This window comes from Bos javanicus, chromosome 26, assembly GCF_032452875.1.
Source record: "Bos javanicus breed banteng chromosome 26, ARS-OSU_banteng_1.0, whole genome shotgun sequence".
NCBI classification, from domain to species: domain Eukaryota; kingdom Metazoa; phylum Chordata; class Mammalia; order Artiodactyla; family Bovidae; genus Bos; species Bos javanicus.
In genome coordinates, this window is record NC_083893.1 from 41,378,333 (window position 1) to 41,396,048 (window position 17,716).

The 17,716-nt window shown below is 49.8% G+C and overlaps 1 protein-coding gene across 21 annotated transcripts in view; it reads left to right on the top strand.

Annotated features, from left to right (window-relative positions):
• TACC2 (transforming acidic coiled-coil containing protein 2) overlaps positions 1-17,716 on the top strand; it is a 234,437-nt gene that overhangs the window by 87,353 nt on the left and 129,368 nt on the right. The window contains exon 1 of one of the 21 annotated variants that reach the window (XM_061403726.1): positions 11,544-11,894. The exons of the other annotated variants lie outside the window; for them this stretch is intronic. The gene's annotated coding sequence lies outside the window, so the exon portion shown is untranslated. Of the gene's footprint in view, positions 1-11,543; positions 11,895-17,716 lie in introns of those variants that run through there. 21 annotated transcript variants of the gene reach the window in all.

Here is a 17,716-nt window from a genome sequence, read left to right on the forward strand (position 1 = left end):
GGTCATGTCTGTAAAGAGTGGGTCTCAGCCTCTGGCTAAGAGAAGAAGTCACGATCTTGTTTCTTTGGGAAGGTTAGACTTGCAGACGCGGCTCTTGGTTACCCAGCACCCGATACTCTGCCTGGCACACAGTGGGCGCTCCGTAAGCCCTTGCTGAATAATTCATCCCAGCTCACTGTCAGTTGGAGGCTTTCTGTCCTGGAAAACCAGGTCAGATGAGACTCTGGAGGCAGACGGCTGGGTCTAACTTCTGGCACTGCCGTTAGACTCTTGAGTTCCTCTTAAATTCCTTAGCTACTCTACGCCTCAGTTTCCTCATCTATAAAATGTATATAATACTAGCTGCCACCACAGAGAGCTATTAGGGAGATTACATGTATGTTAAAAGCTTAGTAGAGTTCCTGCCTGGCACGCAGTAAGCACTTACATATAAGGGGTAATTTTTATTGCTCTCATTATTACTCTGATAATGGGGCTTCCTTGGTGGCTCAGATGGTAAAGAATCTGCCGGCAATGCCGGAGACCCAGGTTCGATCCCTGGGTTGGGAAGATCCCCTGGAGGAGGGCACGGCAACCCACTCCAATACTCTTGCCTGGAGAATCGCATGGACAGAGGAGCCTGGCGATCTACAGTCCATGGGGTCACAAAGAGTCGGACACGACTGAGGGACTAATAACACTTTTCACTCACTTTGAATGATAATAATGCTATTATTATTCAGGCAGGTTCCTGGTAAACATTCATGCTTTGACACAGGGACTAGTTGAAATTTGCTGAAGTTCATTTACATCTGCCCTGGATTCTTCAGAAGGTGTCATTACCTTCTAAAGCTACCTCCCATCCCGCGGCCTGTAGCCTCCCCAATGGGGTGGCCCTGAGTGTCGCAATGTTGTATTTGATGCAATGCAAGGCTTCAGGCACATAGGGGGAAAGGTTCTCTGCCTTGAGAAAACTAGGGCTTTGGGGTTAACCTCTTGCCAAGAGTGGCTGCAAAGAGGCTGAAACCTAACATTTGTGGCAGGGAGGGAGTGCCTATGTGGGGGAGCCCGGCGGGGCCTGCACCCGAGGAACGCAAGCTCGGAGTGCATCTTATGGGGCACATTGCCCGGCTGTCTGGCCTGACGTTTGGAGCGGCTGGCCCATCCCAAACCTCCTAGAGGAAAGGGCAGGGATGAAAGTTGTCTGGCCCTGCCTGCCTGCCAGATGCTGTAGCACAGTAGCTAGTGAAGGAGACCCCTTTCTGGCAGATGACCAAGCAGCTGGTATTTAAATGGGCACAGCCGGAGTTGTCAGAAAGTGAGAATTTTGGATGAGGGGAGAGTGCCAAGCTTGGGCTTGAAGTCTCAGTTTAGGCCAGACTGCCTTTCAGCGGGGGCCACCTATGAAGAGTGTCTGGGGCAGACAGTCCCTTAGGCTCTTAGCAGGATGCTCACTCTTGGAGATGGGTGCCACCCACCCATCTCAGGCGTTCACAGTCATGAAACATCTGGACCAGAAGGATCTTTGGGCTCCTCATTCTACAGATGAGAAACTTGAGACCTCGAGAGGATGTGTGACCTCCTTACAGCCCGCACAGCTTGTCGGGGTACCACTGACTCATACTGGATGCAGTTCTTCTGGCCTTGAGACCAGAGCTCTTTCCAGCAAACCCACTGGCGCTGTAGTGAGCAGGCACCCCCTTTCCTCTACACAACAAGCACCCCAGGTGGGCCTGGTATGAACTGGCATTATAGAAGGTTTTCTGGAGGTGGTGGCAGCATTCTAAAGTAATCTTGTTGTATCTGAGAAAGCTACATATGCAGTCTTTTAAAAATAATGTTATGTGTTTATTTTTGGCTGTTCTGGGTCTTTCTGAGCTGTGCGGGCTTTCTTCAGTTGTGGCAAGCGGGGCCTCTCTTCGTTGTGATGCTTGGGTTTCTCATCGTGGGGCTTCTCTTTTGCAGAGTATGGGCTCTAGGCGCCTGGGCTTCTGTAGCTGTGACACATGGACTCAGTTTCTCCGTGGCACGTGGGATCTTCCCAGACCAGGGATCGAACCTCTGTCCCCTGCATTGGCAGGGGAATATTTTACCACTGAGCCAGGGAAGCCCCTGCATATGCAGGCTTGCTCCAGCTGTTTTGCAAAATGAGTTAAACTGCAGCCTCTGTGCTCTGCTGACCCTGGCTTTCCTTTGCTTGTGGCCAGTAGCATTTGCTGTAGGATTGCAGGAAAACCACTGTGAGAAGCTGGTTGGACAAGGGCTCACAGATTCTCTAATTTGCTATGATTTGGGGAGTGTGCAGATACTGGTGGGGAGGGAAGTCTCTGATTAGAGTTAACTCAGGAGAGAGCTGTGCTGAAACTTGAGATCTCTCCTTCTGTCCCAGTGTGTCTGTGTGAGCAGTTTACTGAGGAAACTCTCAGAGGATACTGCAGTCTGTGTCAGGTTTCTTCACAAACAGTTGAGCCATGAATCCTTGGGAGATAAAACACTCTTAATGATCACTGCAGGGTCTAGTTTTGTTTTTGCATGAAGATGGGAAGTTTATATTAGAAGCCACCAGACTCCCTGTTGACTTGCTGTTTATACCTCTTCTTTGGTTCATCTTTGATCTTCAGTGGAGAGAAACTATTCTGCAGAAATAGTCCTGCCTGGGGGCGGTGTGGGGGAGGACAGTTTTGCTTTTCAGAAACTGGCTTTGCATTTTGTGTTCAGGAACTATAACTGCCCCAAATGGAAAAGTGTTACCCCTTCCTACTTCTTCCTGGCAGTCCTGAAAAGCCACTGGCTCTACAAGGCTCAAGAAGGGCATTTTATATTTTCTGTTCTAAATCCCTTTTCTTTTGGTATAAGAATTGCAGGAATGTGTAAATGCAGAGGCAGGTCCAGACTTAAAAAAAAATTATTTATTTGGCTGCTCTGGATCTTAGTGTAGCACGTGGGATCTTTCATTGAGGTGCACGGACTCCTGTTGTGGTGCGTGGGTTTAGTTGCTCATGGCATGTGGGATCTTAGTTCCCTGACCAGAGGTCAGACCCATGTCTCCTGCACTGCATGGCAGAGTCTTAGCCACCAGGGGAAGGCAGACATTAAAGGCATTAGAGGCAGGAACTCCAGTGTGGCTGAGAGATGCTGGCCAGACTCATCCCTGGGTGAGCCCTCTGCCTGCTTTGCCCCTCCCCCTACGTCTCCGCCCTCTAGGGAACCTCTTTCTCCTGAGACCATAGATGATCAGATAAATGTAGTGCCTACGAAGCTTTCTCACCCTCCAGCTCCCCAGGAGTACCCCTACTTCTGCCCTGCCCAAGCATCAAGAGTTCTTTCTGTAGCCTGAGCACGGTTTTAAGACAAAGCAAATGTGTTATAATTTGTGCCTCCCTCAAAAGAGAAATCCAGGTCTACTGGCCAGGTTAGTTCAGTAACACAGTAACAGAATGACTGTAGTTATAAATCGTACATTCGTTCATTATTTCATTCACTCAGACTGAGGGCCTCTTCCATGAAGGTCAAGGCTAGGTGCTCCAGGCAGAGTTTCTGATCTTCAGCACTATTACCCGGCACTTAGCTGGGTAACTGATGGAAGGGTCGTCCTGCACATAGTAGGCTGTCTGGCAGCCCTGGATGCCAGTCGCATCCCCCAAGTCGTGACAATCAAAAATGTCCCCAGGTACTCCTGCACCAAATGTCCCCAGCGGGCAAAACTGCCCTTGGAGAACCGCTGCTCTGGGGCTGTGCTACCCAAGGTGTGGTTCCTTAGGCCAACAGCCTGGCATCACCTCGGAGCCTGTTCAGCTGTGCTTGTTTCATCAATACTCTGTTTTCAACCATTGCTTTGATGTGACAAAGACGTCCGACTCTGACTTCCAGGGAAGATCGCTTTTCTGCCCAGCAAGGTGGTATAGCAGTCAGGGCTTGCTTTATATTTAGTCAGACTTACTTAAAATTAAGACTAGGTAAAATTCAAATACAGGTACAGCTGAGTACATGTTCAAGCGATGGAGACCCTTGTGTAAAGTGGGCTTCATGTCCACTCAAGGAAAATTCCAAAGCCACATCTAGAAATCCTGGACGAGGCTCAGAAGTCACATGGAACTGCTCCCGCCCTTTTTCTGCGTAGATTTCGGGTGCAGGCTGACATTTCATCTTAGCTTGGGTGGAGGTTGTGGCTGAATTTTTGAAGGCCTGAATCCAGTGTTTCCTTTGTGCTTACAACTACATTTTGCTGGGCTGCAGTTCAGAAACGTAACTCCCTGCCTGGACAGCCATTCACAGAATGTGAGGATGTAGCTCAGAAGCCCAAAGCAGGGATTCCTTCTAAAAAAATTTTTTTCCCAGAAGTGGATCTTATATTATTAGTTGTGAGAGCTGAACTCTCATGCTCGAGGCAGGCACTGGTCCTGCGTTCCTCATGGCATATTCCTTTGCTGACGTGTTCAGAGTATATAAAAATATCCTGAAGGTAGTTTGTCACTGTGGTTGGGTTAGGAGTTCGGGTCGTAGACACACAGCCTCTGCCTGAACCTGGCTTTGCTTGGGGTGACCTTGGGTAAGAGACATCACCACTCCAAGTCTGTTTCTTCCTTTGCAAAGGATAATAGCAGTGCCCACCACATAGGGTCATGTGAGAATGAAGTCGGAGGAGAGATGGAAGCCCCTTAGCAGAGTGCTGGCTGGGTAGCAAATGCTCAGAAATGTCAGCTAATATTAGAGTGGTCATTTCAAAACATTTTTTTAAATTGCCTTTTTGGTTTTCATGATCTGATAATTGAGTGGGGACAGCAGAGTGCACACTGTCTTATCGGTGGTATTTTGTCATCCTTCAAAGCTGGCAGATGACAGGATAATCTAGGTGAAAATGCCCTTTAGGTTTGGGTTTCTGGTAGTTGGATGAAGGCCTGAGACGTTTAAAAAGCAGAGACATTACTTTGCCAACAAAGGTCCATCTAGTCAAGGCTATGGTTTTTCCAGTGGTCACGTATGGATGTGAGAGTTGGACTATAAAGAAAGATGAACGCTGAAGAATTGATGCTTTTGAACTGTGGTGTTGGATAAGACTCTTGAGATCCAACTAGACCATCCTGAAGGAAATCAGTCCTGGGTGTTCATTGGAAGGACTGATGTTGAAGCTGAAACTCCAATACTTTAACCACCTGATGTGAAGAGCTGAGTCATTTGGAAAGACCCTGATGCTGGGAAAGATTGAGGACAGGAGGCAAAGGGGACAACAGAGGATGAGGTGGTTGGATGACATCACCTCTCAATGAACGTGAGTCTGAGTAAACTCCAGGAGTTGGTGATGGACAGGGAGGCCTGGCGTGCTGCAGTCCATGGCATCACAAAAAGTCGGACACTACTGAGTGACTGAACTGAACTGAACTGAACTGAGATGTTGCCATGCTGGAGAAGGGCCTCAGGAAACAGGGAAGTATGGGCAGTAGGGAGGGCTGGGGGAGTCTGGCCCTGCAGCGGGGGAGTCTGCTGGCCACGCAGAAGGACAGTGGGTGACAAGCACTGGGCTGAGTGTCAGCACCACTGCCGGCGGGCATAGGAAGTCCTGTTTTTCTGCCCTTGAGCTGACAGTCTGGTCCAAGAGACAGCATTAAAGGATTACAACAGCACACGGCCCTAATTGTCTTTGCATCTCATTTGGTAATTAATGTAGATGGCCATTAGTATTTATCTAGAAAGTATTAAAAAGCAGAGGCATTACTTTGCCAACAAAGGTCCGTCTAGTCAAGGCTATGGTTTTTCCTGTGGTCATGTATGGATGTGAGAGTTGGACTGTGAAGAAAGCTGAGCGCCACAGAATTGATACTTTTGAACTGTGGTCTTGGAGAAAACTTGAGAGTCCCTTGGACTGCAAAGGAGATCCAACCAGTCCATTCTGAAGGAGATCAGCCCTGGGATTTCTTTGGAAGGAATGATGCTAAAGCTGAAACTCTGGTACTTTGGCCACCTCATGTGAAGAGTTGACTCATTGGAAAAGACTCTGATGCTGGGAGGAATTGGGGGCAGGAGGAGAAGGGGACGACAGAGGATGAGATGGCTGGATGGTATCACTGACTCGATGGACATGAGTCTGAGTGAACTCTGGGAGTTGGGAGGCCTGGCGTGCTGCAGTTCATGGGGTCGCAAAGAGTTGGACATGACTGAGATTGAACTGAACTGAGAAGGTATTCTCCACAAAGGCAGATATCTTGTCTCTTCTGTTCACTCCTATCTCCCTGCTTCTAGAAAGTTCCCACTGAGAAATACTTGTTGAATGACTTAATCACATGCCTCCTTATCACAGCCAGTTCCTGGTTATATTCAAGAGGAGATTTCGTTCCCACTACCCAGAACATTCTATTTCTCTTCTCCAAGTCCATTCACCTCTTTTTTGGCTCAGTGTTTCATCAATGTGTGTCTCCCCTGTACCACTTTGAAGACTTTTTATCACATCTGTATACCACTTGTATTATTATCTACTTACTATTTTTCTTTACATTGATTCTTTTTTTTTATTTCAACATATTACATTAGTTTTGTTTTAGGTAATGTCAGTGAAGTTACAGGTTTGGCGCACTAATAACTTTTCCCTAATATGCTTTAAATGTATAACTATTAAAAATATCCTCATATAAGAAACTTGACTATGGTAACACCTCCTTACCCTATAAAACTCCAAGTATTCCCTCTTCTGGAAAATCTCCCCAGACCTCTTCCAAGGCGGATTTAAACATGGCTTTTATGTTTCTGTCATGTGGTAACCTTTCCATCAACCATCTACAGAAGTGGGCAAGGGACCATGAGGCTTCTGACTTGATACAGGGCCAGGAATGCAGTCAGTCCTTAGTACCTGATTTTGAAAGACTGAAGTAAACCCCTCGAGTCTAGGAGAGTTTGTGCTGTCGGGCCACACATAGGTGCCCTGAGTGGATGCCCTAGGATTCTCTGAAGACAATTGGCTGTAGCCAGCCTTCCATGCGGGTGCCATCCACAAGTCAGATATGTGAACTTCCATTTCGACTCACACCCCCAGCAGGGAGCTAGTGTGTTCTTTGCAGAGGGAGAGTTTGGCCTCTGCCCTTCAGCATCACATAGTCCCCATCAGTTAACCAGCCAGCCTTGCATATTTCCAGTCTCTGGTTTTGCTTCCCAGGTTGCTTCATCTATGAAATCGTGCCATTGGCAGACTAGGGAGGTGCCATTGGCCCAGTGGGGCAGACACAAGTAAAACAGAATGAATAGAATTGGAGGGGCTGAAGGTTCCTTTCAGTCTCCTGAATAACTTATTATACACACACTGCACTCTCCATTCTTCTTAATCTGGACACTGACTGCACCTGGTATCTGCCAGTGCTCTTGATCCCATACTCTGGCTTCTCGCCCCTCCAGCATGAGTCTGTCTGTACAGGCAGGGTCCTGTCTTATACAGTTTTATGACCCCCTTGTGCACTTGGGACAGTGCTCAGTGACTATCTGATTAGCTCCTGATATAATGTACGTATCAGGCCAATTTGGGCATAGTTTTCTAGCTTGGCTTCCCATTTTTCACTTGACTTCTCACTTCTCAGCTAAAACAAAAATATTGTTGCCCCAACAGAGTGTAAAGGAAGCTGCAAACACAGAAGAGGGCACTGCCTGGTGGACAGGGCTGGGGATATTTCCTAGGCACTGATTCTCCTTTTGTTTTCTGGAGAACTCTGTTGGCAAAGATCTTCGATTTGCTTTGTGGTTTTACATTCTTTTCTGTAACTGAGTGCTTCTCAGTGTCACAGTTGACAGCCTTTTCAGGATGCTTTTGGCTTCAAGTAACAGATAACCCAATACAAGAAAACAATGTTTGTTGTCATTCAGTTGCCAAGTCATGCCAGACTCTTTGTGACCCCATGGACTGCATGCAGCACACCAGGCTTCCCTGACCTTCACTATCTCCCGGAGTTTGCTCAAACTCGTATCCATTGAGTCGATGATGCTATCCAGCCATCTCATCCTCTGTCATCCCCTTCTCCTCCTGCCTTCAGTCTTTCCCAGCATCAAGGTCTTTACCAGTGAGTTGGCTCTTCACATCAGGTGGCCAAAGTACTGGAGCTTCAGCTGCAGCATCAGTCCTTCCAATGAATATTCAGGGTTGATTTCCTTTAGGCTTTACTGGTTTCATCTCCTTGCTGTCCAATGACTCTCCAGAGTAGCTCTTTTTATCTTCCTTTACCTGAATTCTGTGTGTTGGTTCATGTCTTTTTCATTGTTTCTAAGTGGCTGCAGCAGCTCTATCAGGTCCCACATGACAGTGTCGAGTGGCAGGAACATGTCTGAAGAACAGAAAATCTACAGTCTTGAATCTCCTCTAAAGACTGAGAAAAATGTCTCCAGAAGCACAGCTGGCTTTCCTTTCTGTTTCATTGGCCCAAGTGTATGTCACATGACCATATCTAAGCTAATTATTTGAACATTAGTAAGTATGTAAACAGGAGAGGGAACGTACGTTTTGGAGGCAACAAATGACATCTGCCACAAAAGTTCAGATTCAGAGTTTCTCCCAGTGTGAATCGGAAAGCATCTCCACCAGAATCATCTAGAATATGCTTGCTAAAATGCACCTTCCTGAGCTCTTCCTGACTGTTTTAGTCAGAAGCTTTGGGAATATTTTAACAATAATCCTGGGAGTCTTAGATGCAGTAGGCTTCAGATCCATGGTCTGGTGTTTGTAGTTGTCACTTATCAATATTTACAAGGTTAAGATGATCCTTCAGCAGTGCTGATCCTCTTGATAGGAGGAGAAGACAGATTCAGCCTTCAAAAATTCCCTTCCCAGCCCTAGCCCTTTGGAGATTCAAACAGAAATATTAGCTGATACAAGGATGATATCTAGGATTTGCTTTAAAATAATCTGAATAGCAGGGGAGAAGAGAGTATGTGAATACAACAGAGTTGGCCCTGATCTGATAATATTGAAACTGTTTGATATAATAGAGTTCATTATATTGTTCCATTTACTTAAGTTAAAAAAAAAGTCTCCTAGACATCCCTGGTGGTCCAGTGGTTAAGAATCTGCCTACCAGTGCAGGGAACACCGGTTTGATCCCTCCTCTGGGAAGATTCCACATGCCTCGGGGCACCTGAGCCCATGTGCCACAACTACTGAGCCCATGCTCTAGAGCCTGTGCTCCACAACAGGAGAGGAGTCCCTGTTGACGGCAACTCGAGAAACCCGGAGTGCTGCAACAAAGACCTAGCACAGCCAGCGATATCTCAAATTCATCTAACCCCCACTGCCCAGTGTGCTCAATCATGTCCACCTCTTTGTGACCCCATGGACTGTGGCTCACCAGGCTCCTCTGTCCATCGGGATTCTCCAGGCAAGAATACTGGAGTGGGTTGCCATTTCCTTCTCCAGGCAATCTTCCTGATCCAGGGATCAAACCCATGTCTCTTTTGTATTCTCATTGGTAAGCATATTCTTTACCACTGTGCCACCAGGGAAGGCGGAGAAGGCAATGGCACCCCACTCCAGTACTCTTGCCTGGAAAATCCCATGGATGGAGGAGCCTGGTAGGCTGCAGTCCATGGGGTCGCACAGAGTCGGACACGACTGAGCGACTTCCTTTTCACTTTTCACTTTCATGCATTGGAGAAGGAAATGGCAACCCACTCCAGTGTTCTTGCCTGGAGAATCCCAGGGGCGGGGGAGCCTGGTGGGCTTCCGTCTATGGGGTCGCACAGAGTCGGACACGACTGAAGCAACTTAGCAGTAGCAGCAGCAGCACCAGGGAAGGAAGCTCTATACCTAATTGGAATGCTCAAGCTTAGGAGGTGGTGAGTGGAGCTCCTTTTTTATGTAAGTGGGTATGACCTGGGATCAGGGTACAGGACACAGAAGACTGGGCATTCCAATTCTTGTGTTACCAATAGCTGATGGTATACAGTCTAACAAATTAGCCTATTTGAATGTCAGTTATTACAGTGAAATAGGCACTTTAATAGTAAACCATGGAGTCCATGATAAGCACATGAAGAAGGAATCTATTTAAATTTCCATCAGAAATGTGACTTTTAGAAGTATGTGTGTGTTAGTCGTTCAGTCGTATTCGATTCTTTGATCCCATGGACTGTAGCCTGCCAGACTCCTCTGTCCATGGGATTCTCCAGGCAAGAATACTGGAGTGGGTTGCCATTTCCTTCTCCAGGAGATCCTCCCGACCCAAGGATTGAACCCAGGTCTCCTGCATTGCAGGTGGATTGTTTACCATCTGAGCCACCAGGGAAGCCCCTGGTGTTTTGCAATAGAAGTGTATTTCTTTCTTTATTATTTTTTTTTTACCTTTTTGGCATCTGGGATCTTAGTTCCCCAACCAGGGCCTGAACCTGAACCCCCTGCATTGGAAGACAGAGTCTTAACCACTGGACCACCAGGGAAGTCCCAAAAGTATATTTCTTTATGCTGCAGAGAATTCTTGTTTTGGGCCATCAAGCCTTGGGGCATCTGTTTCTTTAAGAGGAAGAAATGAAGCCTGGAGTCTGTGAGTCTCTTGCCCTTTGGTCCCAGAGGATATAAAACATAGCAATGCTTTCTTGACTCTAAAGATAGGAAGCCTGGTGTCCACCTATAGCCACAGTCTCTTCCCCATGGGGGCCTAGATGCAGAAATTTCCAGAGAAAAGGTGCTTCCTTTTAGTGGTGTGGGCAGGTAAGCGCCACTCTTTGTGAGAGGTCTGTGTCAGCCAAGGAGCTGATCTGGGGCCCTCTGAGGAAACAAAGCAAAATCCACAGCTCACAAATGGCACTCCTTCCCTGACAGTACCGCCCAGGAACGGGCTGTTAGATTTAGCCTCTGCCCAATTCAGTTGGTCAAGATTTTGCCTGCAATGCAGGAGACTCAGGTTCCATCCCTGGATGGGGAAGATCCCCTGGAGAAGGAAATGGCAACCCACTCCGGTATTCTTGCCTGGAGAATCCCATAGACAGAGGAGCCTGGCCGGCTACTGTCCGTGGGGTCGCAAAGAGCCAGACACGACTTAGCAACTAAACCATTTTAGAGGGTACCTCAGCCCAGGAGAAGGCATTTTGCAAACTGTAGAGCGCCGTGTGCTCTATGGATCCGGATCCGTGGTTAAGCGGCGTTAGGACTCCGCAGGTGAAGAAATAAAGGGCCAGAATTTGGCTCCAGGAACAAGTGAGGCCCCACAACACCCCAGCTTCTTTCTGACGCTCCAGAGGGCAGCGGGCCGGCATGTCCCCTCCTCACGTCCGTCCCCACAAGCGCGCCTGGAACTCCGAGTTGGGGCACCGGCCTGTACTTGGCCTTCTCAGTGGGTTCACACGCCGGTGCCTTCCCCGAGGTGCCCTGCGTAGTGGAAAGCGCCGTGGAAAAACTTAAGAACTGTGACAAGTTGTCATGACTCAGACTTCTGGAGGAAGTTGGCAGTGCCGTTCAGGAGCCACGGCCGGGCCGCGGGTCCGTGCGTCGGTCCCACTGGCCCTCTGTCCCCTGCGCGCTGTGCGGCCGCGGGGCGAGTGGGCGCGCCGCCACGTGGGCCCCTCGGTGGCCTGGGCGCGCCGCGGCCGGCCCCGCGCATTCCTGGCCCGGGAGGAGAACGCGGCGGGCGCCCTGCGCGAGCAGCTGGCTGCGCGCTGGCCGGCCCGGAGCGCCGAGAGCTGGGGGAGGAGCCTGGCCCGGCCGCCGCCGCTCTCCCCACTCCTTGGCCTTTTGTGCCGCCACTTTGCCCGAGCCCTTCAGGGAGCCGCGCCTCCCCGCGCCGTTGCCCCGGGAAAGTTCGCGTCTCCGGGCCGAGCCGGGCGGTGGAGACTCCGCGCGCCGCGCCGCCGCCGGCCTCGGAAACCTCAGCCTCTCGGGGGGTGGTTCTCGGGCACTTGCGTCCCCCCGAAGGAAGGCGGCTCCCTGGCGGGCCATCTGCAATCGCCCCCAACTGGTAAGTGCCCCGCGGCCAAGAGCGGGCGGGAGGGCGAGCGCCCGGGGTCGGGGAGGAGACCCGCGTCCCCCGGACCTTGGCCGCCAGACAAAGGCGTGCTAGAAGTAACCAAAGCTCATGTCATCTCTCTCCACCGGGGACTGGTTAAGGGGAGGAAAGGGACTGGACACATATATGTCCCCTTGCCGGCGGAGTGTGTGTGTGTCTGCCGGGCAGACGCCCTCGGCGTCGGCCCAGGAAGCTCGTGCCGTCGGGTGAGGCGGGTAGGACTCGGTCCCCGAGGTTGGGGTGCGAGCCTGCGGCTGCGATCCCACCCACGGTGGAGGGAATCTGTGCCCGCGGCCCGGGGCCCCATCCGAGGTCGGGGTTCCCGCCCGCCCCCGGCTCCGCGCCATCCCCGCCGGGTTCCTGGCGAGCTGGTGTGGTCCCACCCGGTAGCGCGGGGGGCTCCCCTGGCGGGCCACCGCGGCGCGTGGATGAGACGTAAAACTCCGCACTGGATTGCCTCCGAGTTTGGGACTTTTAAATTCTCGAACAGTTACGTCAGCCGGGTGAGCGCACTTCGGGGCTCCGGAGCACCACGTGACCGGCCCCCTTTCACCACCGCCCCCGCCCCCCCCCCCCCCACCTCCTTCGGCGTCCTTGGCTCCCGCGGCCTCGGAGGCCGGGTCTTCCCTGGCCTTCGGGGCGTCCTGGAAAGGCAACTTCAAAAGTAGTGATTGACAGCGGGATTCCTGCGGCAAGCTGTTGTTGCATGGTGCTCCCACAACGTTTATTGTCCTCCGCGGTGCCTGTCTTTTCTGAAAACGGCATCATCACCGTGATATTATTATTGTTGTTATCTTTTGCCTCCGTCAAGTGCTCTGACAGGAAAAAGTGAGAGTGGGTTGAGCTGCAATGAAATAGACACGGTGAGACAGATGTCTCCAAGGTGGCCTGGGGGGATGGAAATAGAAGCCAAGTCTGGGAAGGGTAGCCAGGGGTCTTGGTTGGTGCCCGAGTGTGTGTGTATGTGCGCGCGCGCGCACGTCTTCATATGTGGGCGTGCATGTGTACACATGACTGTCCCAAGTCATTTCTATCACAGTACATGGAAAAGCAAGGGTCCTAGTGAATTTCCTTTCAGTTTCATGCTAGAGGAGGGTGCCACTCTGTTAATCGGTGGAGAACTTTTTATTTCTCTAGGATTCCCTATGGAGGCCACATCTCAGAAGCTGTTTTCACTGTATTTGGAAATGACTTTGTCAGGGGTCTTGTCCCAAGGCTGGGTGTCATCTGGGGATTCCATCCATTCAGATTCACTTGTGTATTTCAGAGCTAGTCTTCACTAGTGTTTTTATGGGGCCCGTTTCAACAATTGATGAGAAGCAGAGGAAGGATTTGGTTGGGAACTGTGGAGTGAGTGACCTCCTAGACTGGTTTCCCTGTTCTCAGGTGGAGCTGGGAGCTCCTGCAGAGAATGGGGCCAGTTGTGCTGGGCAGGTGAGAAGGGACTGAATTCCCATGGGGCTTCTCACAGGCAGTGTCTGGGGCTGGGCATTCTCCTCCGAGGAGAGTCGGAGCAGTAAATAGGTCAGGGACCCACCTCCTTGTGCAGACACCACAGCCAGCTCTCAGCTACCCAGAGCCTCATCTTTGGCTCTTGCGTTGTTACTGGTTTCTCATCAGAAGTTAACTTCCTGAGTCTCAGATAGACCGGGCAACAGGGAGTGTGACATACAGAGGCATTACTGCTTATGGAAACCCATGGAGCCAGGGGGCCTCTCCTGGCTCCCCCTGGGAGAGTTAGAATTGGCTTCTGGTCCCTCCATCCATTCCTTTTGTTCTCCATCCCTTTTATCTCTCTAAGCTTGGCCACTTAGAATATTTTAGCTGGAAGGAAACTTGAAGATCAAGGTTTTATCTTGTAGATATGAAAAGGGAGACTCAGAGAAGTCTCGGGTCTTGGCTACGGTCACACGTGAAGGTGGGACTCAAACCCTAGACCACAGAATGCTGGCCTGGCGGCCGAATCCTGTGGCCTCTTTGGTTTCATCCCGCTTTGTACCATGGTTATTTACATTTGTCATTGCCATGGAAACAGGCAGTGCTTGCCAGATACTTGTCTAGTTTGTGGTACTACTCCATAAGAGTGAGGAGGGGCCTGGGGGCTGAATGGTGGTTGAAGTAAGTAAGCCTGTCCCTACTTGCTGGGAGGTGTGTGTGTGTGTGTGTGGTATAGCTGAGCATACACACATTGGCCAAAGGGGTGTGTGTGTGTGTGTGTGTGTGTGTGTGTGTGTGTGAGATATTCCTGACATACACACATTGGCCAAACTTTATGGTGAGGATAGTGTGTGTGTGAGTGTGTGTGTGTGTGTGAGATATACTTGAGCGTACACACATTGGCCAAACTTTATGGTGAGGATAGTGTCTCAGGAAGGGATGTCTGGATATGCATAATGATGTTGTGGTCGCCTCAGTGACTAGAGCGGGCCCTATCTGGTAAGAGCCAGTGATGCTGTGTACGGGGACAGTCCTGTCCAACTGAGAACCGCCTCGCTACAAATGCTGATAGCACCCCCTGTAAAGGACACCGAAAGGGCTTGAGGAGTAGGGAGAGACCAGTTCTAATTGGGAAGATGAGAGATGCTGATCTGTGGGCTTGCTGGAGCCCAGGCTTCAGGATTGGGTGAGGCTGGGAGAGACTGAGGATGGAGTCAAGAGCACGTGTGTGTGTGTGTGTGTGTGTGTGTGTGTGTGTGTGTGTGTGTGGTGGGGGGTGGGGACTCAGTTCCACAGCCAAAAGCAGATGGTTCTTGAATTAACTGTGGTTTGAGTCTAGCAGGCCCTGGCACCTTTTGCACATTCAGGAGAAGGTTTAGGAAGCTGGTGGTGGTATCGCTGACTAGTTCGGTGGAGGAGAAAATCTAGGGAGAAGGGCTGGGTGCCCTAGTCTCTCTTGCTGTGACCTGTGGCCAAGGTGCGTGAAGTCCATCCTGGTGGCTGGGTTTTGTCCTCCCTGCCCCCACTGAGGTCACAGTCCTTTGTTTATAGACTCCATAAATCATTTCTACAGCAACTCATCCTGATGACAAAACAGCCCATGAATTATGAAATCATTCGAGAGGAAAGAAGGCATGAAAAAGAAGAGCTGGAGAAACAAGTTTGAGGGGAAGTGCCTCTAAAAATAGAGTAGAGGGCAGGGGAAATTCTCCAGGGACTACAGAGCAATGATCTGTGATGGGGGTTTCGTTTCAGATCTGCTGGGTATGAGTGGCAGCCCCCTGCCCTTCTTATCTGGTCCTCTCTGGTGTGTAGTTTCAGTCTGTCATTTAGCAAATGTAGTCAGTGCTGCCAGTTAAAAGAAAGCAAAGTTCCCAAGACTTTTTTCCCGGGGCTGGAGGAAGGCAGGACAGAGCTAGCTCCAAATTTAGGCAGAGATTCTCCATGAGAATTCCTGCCCGACTCTCACCAGCTGTGTGACCTTGAACATGTCATGAAGAGTCTGTCTGAATCATGATTTCCACTTTTAAAGGCTGGGGATACTTACCCTGCCCGCCTGGCTCACAGATCTGTGGGGGCAAGAAAAGTCATGTGCGTGAAAATACTTGGCACACTGTGAAGTGCTATGCAAATGGAAAGTCATGCAAGTATTTTTCACCTTGTTAGATTGAAAGGGATTTAATTAGAAGAGCTCATTTTCCTAAGCCCTTCTGAAGCTTATTTTTGTTGCTTATTGTTTTTAATTGGAAAGGAGGTGCTTCCTATGTGGCGCTAGTGGTAAAGAATCCTCCTGCCAATGCAGCAGATGCAAGAGACATGGGTTCGATCCCTGGGTTGGGAAGATCCCTTGGAGGAGGAAATGGCAACCCGCTCCAGTATTCTTGCCTGAAAAATTCCATGGAAGGAGGAGCCCGGTGGGCTAGAGTCCATGAGATTGCAAAGAGTCGGACACGACTGAGCACACATTATTTTTAACTGGGAACGAGGAAGGGTGCTCTTCCATGCAGATCTGTTTTGTTTGGAAGCTGGTTATATAGGTTTTCTTTCTTTACACCCTCCCGGGTTTTGTCATCCTCCATTTTAATTGCTTGTTCATACGTTCCCCCACAAAACAAGTAAAAATAAAAGAATAGGAAATGCATGTTGGTTCTGCTTACAGAGAACAAGTCTGGGGGAAAAAAAGGAAAGATAAAGCAGTTGCTTTACTGGCTCCTGTTACTGACTGTGTCTCAGTGGTCCTCTGAGGTCCAGAGCTCTCCCATTGGGGTGGTCATTGAGAGCATACAGCTCCTGGCTGGCATCCTCAGGTTTAAGCTCCTGAGGGCACAGGTTGGTTTCATTTCCCTGATGGGGGCTCATTCCAACCTGAGAAGAGGCGGTTGGGTCATGTCAATGTCAGGAGCATCTTTTTCTTCCTTCTTGTCAGGACGCCTCTCCCTCCAACCCACGGGCTTCCCTTGATGCCTGCTCTGCAGCTGCGTGCTTCACAGCAAACAAGAAAAGTTCCAGTGTTTCCTTCAAACCTTGACCGAGGCGTGCTCACCTTGTGAATTATCTGGCCAGGGAACCTGCGTTCCACTGCTTCCTGCTTCCAGCTCACAGGTTGTCTCGTGTCCAGCTGTGTGTGCTAGGGTCCCTCTCCTCCAGGGCTGACAAGACCCTGACTCACTTCTTCCAGCTTCCTTGTACCCAGTACTGTGCCAGGCAGGATGCATTTCCAGCAGTTCCTTCTTGGATTGGTGACTCTCTGCCTTGACTCCTCTCTGGAAGGGCGGGTACAAGCCTTTATTCCTCGCATGAGGTCTAGACCTCTCTTTGCATTCATGGGTAGGGAGAGCTTTCAGAGGCAGTGTTACTACTTGTGTGGTTTTGGAATCAGGAAAAGTCTGTCATCGTTATGAGGTACTGAGGACTCCAAGAGACTTAAAAAAAATTATTTATTTCACTTTTTTGGTTGAGCTGGGTCTTCACTGCGGCACTCGGGCTTTCTCTAGTTGCGGGGGACTACTCTTCGTGGCAGCATGTGGGCTTCTCATTATGGTGGCTTCTCTTGTTACAGAGCATTGGCTCTAGGGTGCCGGCTCAGTAGTTGTGGCTTTGTTGCTCCATGGCATATGGAATCTTCCCGGACCAGGGATCGAACCCAGGTACCCTGCATTGGGAGGTGGATTCTTATCCACTGCACCACCAGGAAAGTCCCCACAAAGCTTTTTTAAAAAAACAAACACTACATTTTGCCTTGTCTATAATGAAGGCATTTGTGCAGTCCTCAGCTTAATTGTAGACTTCCCGGTAGCTCAAACTGTAAAGAATCTGCCTGCGATGCAGGAGACCAGGGTTTGATCCCTGGCTAGGGAAGATCCTCTGGAGAAGGGAATGGCAATCCGCTCCAGTATTCTTGCTTGGAGAATTCCATGGACAGTGAAGCCTGGAGGTCGCAAAGGGTTGGATGCAATTGAGCGACTAACACACAGCTTAATTGAGCTGAGTTGCCTGCTCTCAGTGCAGAAAAGTTAGAGAGGAAGCTGGTTCTGGCCCGAATTAAGTGGCAGCTAGATAGCTCTGGTGGCAGCATCTTTCTGTCCATGTTACTTTCCGCACATCCATACGTCCAGCTTATATATATCAGACACTTGCTATTTGTTGAGGACCCGTTGTGAGGTCCACGCTATGCTTTACATACACATTTTGCACTTCTTTTCTTAAAAAAAAGTATGATTATTTATTTTTGACTGTGCTGGATCTTCATTGCTGTGTGGGCTTTTCTCTAGTTTCAGCAAGTGGGAGCGACTCTCGAGTTGTGATACACAGGTTTCTAATTACCGTGGCTTCTCTTG